General features: G+C 42.5%; 1 pseudogene; it reads left to right on the top strand.

Moving 5' to 3' along the window:
* The first annotated feature begins 1,985 nt into the window (after positions 1 to 1,985).
* LOC136218710 (uncharacterized) lies at positions 1,986 to 5,373 on the top strand (annotated as a pseudogene).
* The last annotated feature ends 88 nt before the right edge of the window (positions 5,374 to 5,461 follow it).

Here is a 5,461-nt window from a genome sequence, read left to right as displayed (position 1 = left end):
GGAGTAGATATACCGAGCTATGTGTGACACAGGCTTAATCATGGAAAGGAGGGACGCAAGATGCAATACTTATTGGTATCACGAATGGGACGTCGACCATTCGATTCAGAAATGACAGCTATTTAGGAAAAAGGTCCAAGAATGTATGAATTCGGGAATTCTGTCTTTCGGAAGAAGGAGTGAAGGTATGCATATGATAAATATGTTACATGAAGATGAATCGATGAAGCCAACTCAGCTAGTTATTGATTGGGTCCCAAAAAATCCGGTAAAGTCAGATGACCTCGGGGTGTCTTTTGTAAAACTAGAAGTCCAAATCCCTGCTCCTTTCCCCTACGAGAATGACAAGGCTGTGCCATGGATATACGGTAATAAAGTAATACCTCAATCATGTAATAGCGCTCAAACCAAGGAAGACATCGCTGGAATATCAGGAATGACCAGAAGCGGTTGTTGCTTCTCTTCTGAAGAAAACGCCAAGAAACGCCAAGAAGAGGTTGATAGGCGTAGGAAAGGGAAGGCCAAAGAAGGTGAAGTTCATCTTGAGGAAGAATTAAATACACCTCCTGTAAGGAACACCGTCCCTGACCATGACGCGTTAGAATTCTTAAGAATTGTGAAACAGAGTGAGTACAGGGTGATTGAGCAGCTAAATCGAATCCCGGCGAAGATATCATTACTATCACTGGTCTTGACCTCAGAATCTCACCGAAATGCGCTTCTTAAGGTGTTAAACCGAGCATATGTCAGTCATGATATATCTGTAGAGAATGTGGATAACATTGTCAGCAATATAGTTGCAACAAATTACTTGACTTTCACAGAAGATGAGTTGCCATGTGAAGGAACGGGCCATATCAAAGCTCTGCATATAACCGTCAAATGTAAGGAGTTCTCAGTGGCAAAAGTATTGGTTGATAATGGTTCGGCTTTGAATATACTACCGAGGAAAACACTAGCCAAGCTACCTATTGATAGCTCCTACATACGCCCTAGCCGCATATTCGTGAAAGCCTTTGATGGTACCCGAAGGGAGGTAATAGAAGACATCGAATTGCCCATACAGATCGGACCGACCATTTTCAATATCACTTTCCAAGTGATGGATATTCACCCGGCATACAGCATGTTGCTGGGGAGACCATGGATCCATTCTGCTGGAGCTGTTCCCTCATCTCTGCACCAGAAGATAAAATTCATTGTGGACAATCAGCTAGTGGAGGTGTCCGGAGAAGAAGATTTGCTGATCAGCCAGTGTTCATCATTTCCTTACATAGAAGAAGAGGAGGATGTCATCGAGAGCTCCTTTCAGGTATTCGAGGCAGTAAATGTGGTATACACGGTAAAAGGACCCAAATATTTTGAGCCTCGTTTCTCACCTGCTTCCATCATGGTCGCCAAAGAAATGACTCGGGGGCAGGTTGTGGGGCAACAGCCAGCCAAAATGGGAGAAGTTATAGATGTTAAGGGGAATCGCTTCTGAGAGGGTTTAGGATATGAACTCACTCCAGAAGACATGAGGAAGTTCTATGCTCACATGAAGGAAAAGCGCATAGCCAAGATTGAGGGTAAACTGGTACGAGACATGCCCCTTGACATCCCACATATTAATGTCACCTTCACAAAGGCAGGGACATACACGCCCACAATCGCGGCAATCCTGGAGAAAAATGAAGCTGAAAATGATCAAGATTGGGTTTTTGACTGTCAGGAAGAGTTAAAGAATTGGAATGTTCACGAGTTTCCCATTTCGATGTAATAATTTTGTGTCAAATCTTTAAATTATGCCTAAGATTTAAAGATAATAAATAAAAGGCAATGTTTTCGTTGATGTTGATCAATAAAAAGCGCATTTTTAATCCACCTTTCTTGTGTCATCTTTCCCTCCATTGCTTATTGCTTTTTCCTTTTTCCTTTATGAATGTTTGTTCAGGGACGATCATAAAATTGACATGATTAATGATCATAAACCTACGCATAATTTCGACTGTCCAGTATATGAGGTCGAATCTGATGAAGAATTTGAAGAAGAAGTCCCCATTGAAATCGAGAGAATGCTAGAACGACAGGAAATGAGTATAGAACCACAAACAGACAGTATCGAGATAGTAAACCTGGGTACAGATGATAAGCCACAAGAGACCAAGGTAAATGGATCCTTAGATGCAGAAACCAAAGGAAGACTAATTGCTTTGCTAAGAGAGTATAAGGATGTGTTCGCTTGGTCTTATGAAGACATGCCCGGGTTAAATACAGATATTGTAGTGCATAAGCTCCCGCTTAGGCCAGAATCTAGACCTGTCAAGCAGAAGTTAAGGAGAATGAAGCCAGAAACTCTCCTTAAAGTAAAAGAAGAAGTTTAGAAGCAATTTAACGCTGGTTTCCTAGCTGTGTCAAATTATCCAGATTGGGTTGCGAACATAGTCCCAGTCCCGAAGAAGGATGGAAAAGTTAGAATGTGCGTGGATTATAGGGATTTAAACAGAGCAAGTCCAAAGGATAACTTTCCCTTACCACATATAGACGTGTTGGTGGACAACACTGCAGGGTTTCACATGTTATCCTTGATGGATGGATTTTCGGGGTATAATCAGATATTGATGGATTTGCTAGACCGTGAAAAGACAACCTTCATAACCTATTGGGGAACCTTCTGTTATAAAGTGATGCCTTTTGGACTTAAGAATGCTGGAGCCACCTATCAAAGGGCCATGGTAACATTGTTCCATGACATGATGCACAAAGAGATGGAGATTTACGTGGACAATATGGTCGCCAAGTCCAGGGAAAACGAAGATCACGTGGAAGTACTAAGGAAAGTTTTCCAAAGGCTGCGGAAGTACAGTATTCGGCTGAACCCCAATAAATGTGTGTTCGGGGTAACATCGGGAAAGTTGTTAGGATTTATCGTTAGTCGGAGGGGCATTGAAGCAGATCCTAAAGATCAAGGCAATTTCGGAGATGCCTCCGCCGAAGACAGAAAAAGAGGTTAGGGGCTTTCTAGGAAGGCTTAACTACATTGCCCGTTTTATTGCTCAAATGACGATGAAATGCGAACCCATCTTCAAGTTACTCCGAAAGAACAATCCAGGAAAATGGGATTTAGAATGTCAAACGGCTTTTGATAAAATCAAAGAATACTTGCAGAATGCACCAGTGTTGCACCCACCAAATCCGGAAAAGCCATTACTATTATATCTAACGGTGCACGAGAACTCAATGGGGGCATTCTTGGCACAAAAAGATGAATCTGAGAAGAAGGAGCGTGCCATCTATTATATCAGCAAGAAGTTCACAGATTGTGAAACCCGGTATTCTCCATTGGAGAAGACTTGTGCAGCGTTAGTATGGGCAGCGCATAGATTGAGACATTATATGTTGAACAATACTACTCATTTGATCTCCCCTATGGATCCAATCAAATTCATCTTTGAGAAGCCGGCACTGACAGGAAAAATCGCAAGATGGCAAGTGTTATTGGCAGAATATGACATAATTTATGTGCCTCAAAAGGCGGTCAAAGGGGCCGCAATATCTAGTTTTTTAGCAGATAATCCGGTGGAACATGACACCCCATTGGACGCTTCCCTCCCAGACGAGGAGGTCTTTACTGTGGCAGACACCAAAGAAGATGGTACTACTTACTGGGTCATGAGATTCGATGGGGCTTCAAATGCCCTAGGTCATGGTGTAGGTGTGGTGCTAATCTCCCCAGAAGGAAAGCATTTCCCGATTACTGCCAGACTTTGTTTCCAATGCACGAACAATATAGCTGAGTATGAAGCATGTGCCTTAGGTGTTCGGGCAGCTTTGGAGATGAATATCCGCAAGCTAAAGGTCTATGGGGATTCCGCTTTGGTGATCAATCAACTAAATGGGGAGTGGGAAACCCGGGATGCCAAACTAATCCCGTATCAAGAACACATCTTAGAAATGGCTGAAGGATTCCACGACATTCACTTTGAACATGTGTGTCGATTAGAAAACCAAATGGCGGACGCTTTGGTGATATTAGTTGCGGCATTCGAGCTAGAAAAATGCAAAGACTTCCCAACAATAGAAATCGAACTCAGGAGATCTCAGGCTTACTGTGGGAATGTAGAAAAGGAGACTGATGAGAAGCCATGGTATTACGATATTAAGAAATATATCCAATACCAAGCGTACCCCTTGGAGGCCTCAGAAACAGATAAGCGGACAATACGACGATTGGCCACAAATTTCTTCCTTAGTGGTGATGTTCTTTACAAGAGAAGTCATGACACAACATTGATAAGATGTGTTGATCATGCACAAAGCAAGCGATTAGTAGAAGAAGTACATGGAGGCTTTTGTGGGACTCATCTAGGAGGACATGCCTTGTCAAGGAAAATCCTCAGGATGGGATATTATTGGTCCACCATGGAATCGGACTGCATCAAATACGTTCAGAGATGTCACAAATGTCAAATATACACAGACAATATAAATGCTCCGACCACACCATTACATGTGATGGTGGCTCCATGGCCCTTCGCAATGTGGGGATTGGACGTTATCGGATCTATCGAACCAAAAGCATCAAACGGTCATCGCTTCATCCTTGTAGCCATCGATTACTTCACGAAATGGGTAGAAGCGGCCTCATACACCAATGTAACCACTGCAGTTGTAAAGAGGTTCATCAAGAATAACATCATATGTCGATATGGGTTGCCAGAACGGATCATCACGGATAATGCCAAGAACTTCAATAACAAAGCCATGGAGGAGATGTGCGCTCAGTTCAAGATTAAACATCATAACTCGAGCCCGTACCGTCCGAAGATGAATGGCGCCGTAGAAGCAGCTAATAAAAATATCAAGAAAATAGTGCAAAAAATGGCACTCACTTACAAAGATTGGCACGAAATGTTACCATTCGCCTTACATGGGTATCGAACTACTATGAGGACATCAACTGGAGCTACACCATACTCTTTGGTCTATGGGATGGAAGCTGTTGTACCCATTGAGGTAGAAATTCCTTCGCTACGAATCATGTTGGAGTCAAGTCTTGATGAGTCGGAATGGGTCCAGAGAAGATATGATCAATTGAACTTTATCGAAGAAAAAAGGTTGGCTGCAATCTGTCACGGGCAGCTATACCAAAGAAGACTGATAAAGTCGTATGGCAAGAAAGTAAGAGCCAAAAACTTTCAAGAGGGGGATCTCATCTTGAAGAAGATTTTCCTGAAGCATCAAGACCCACAAGGAAAATGGACTCCGAAGTACGAAGGACCCTATGTGGTAAAGATAGCATTCTCGGGTGGAGCCTTAGTCCTCACCAACATGGATGGGGAAGAGCTTGAAAATCCCATAAACTCAGATGCTGTTAAGAGATATTATGCGTAGATTACGACTTTCATGTATGTCAAGATTATAATCTTTTCTGAATAAATAAAATGTGCGTTTGACCCTTGTCTATACCTCCTTTCGCACT

The sequence above is a fragment of the Euphorbia lathyris genome, chromosome 2 (assembly GCF_963576675.1).
Source record: "Euphorbia lathyris chromosome 2, ddEupLath1.1, whole genome shotgun sequence".
Lineage (NCBI taxonomy): Eukaryota > Viridiplantae > Streptophyta > Magnoliopsida > Malpighiales > Euphorbiaceae > Euphorbia > Euphorbia lathyris.
This window is presented reverse-complemented; position numbering and strand designations above follow the sequence as displayed.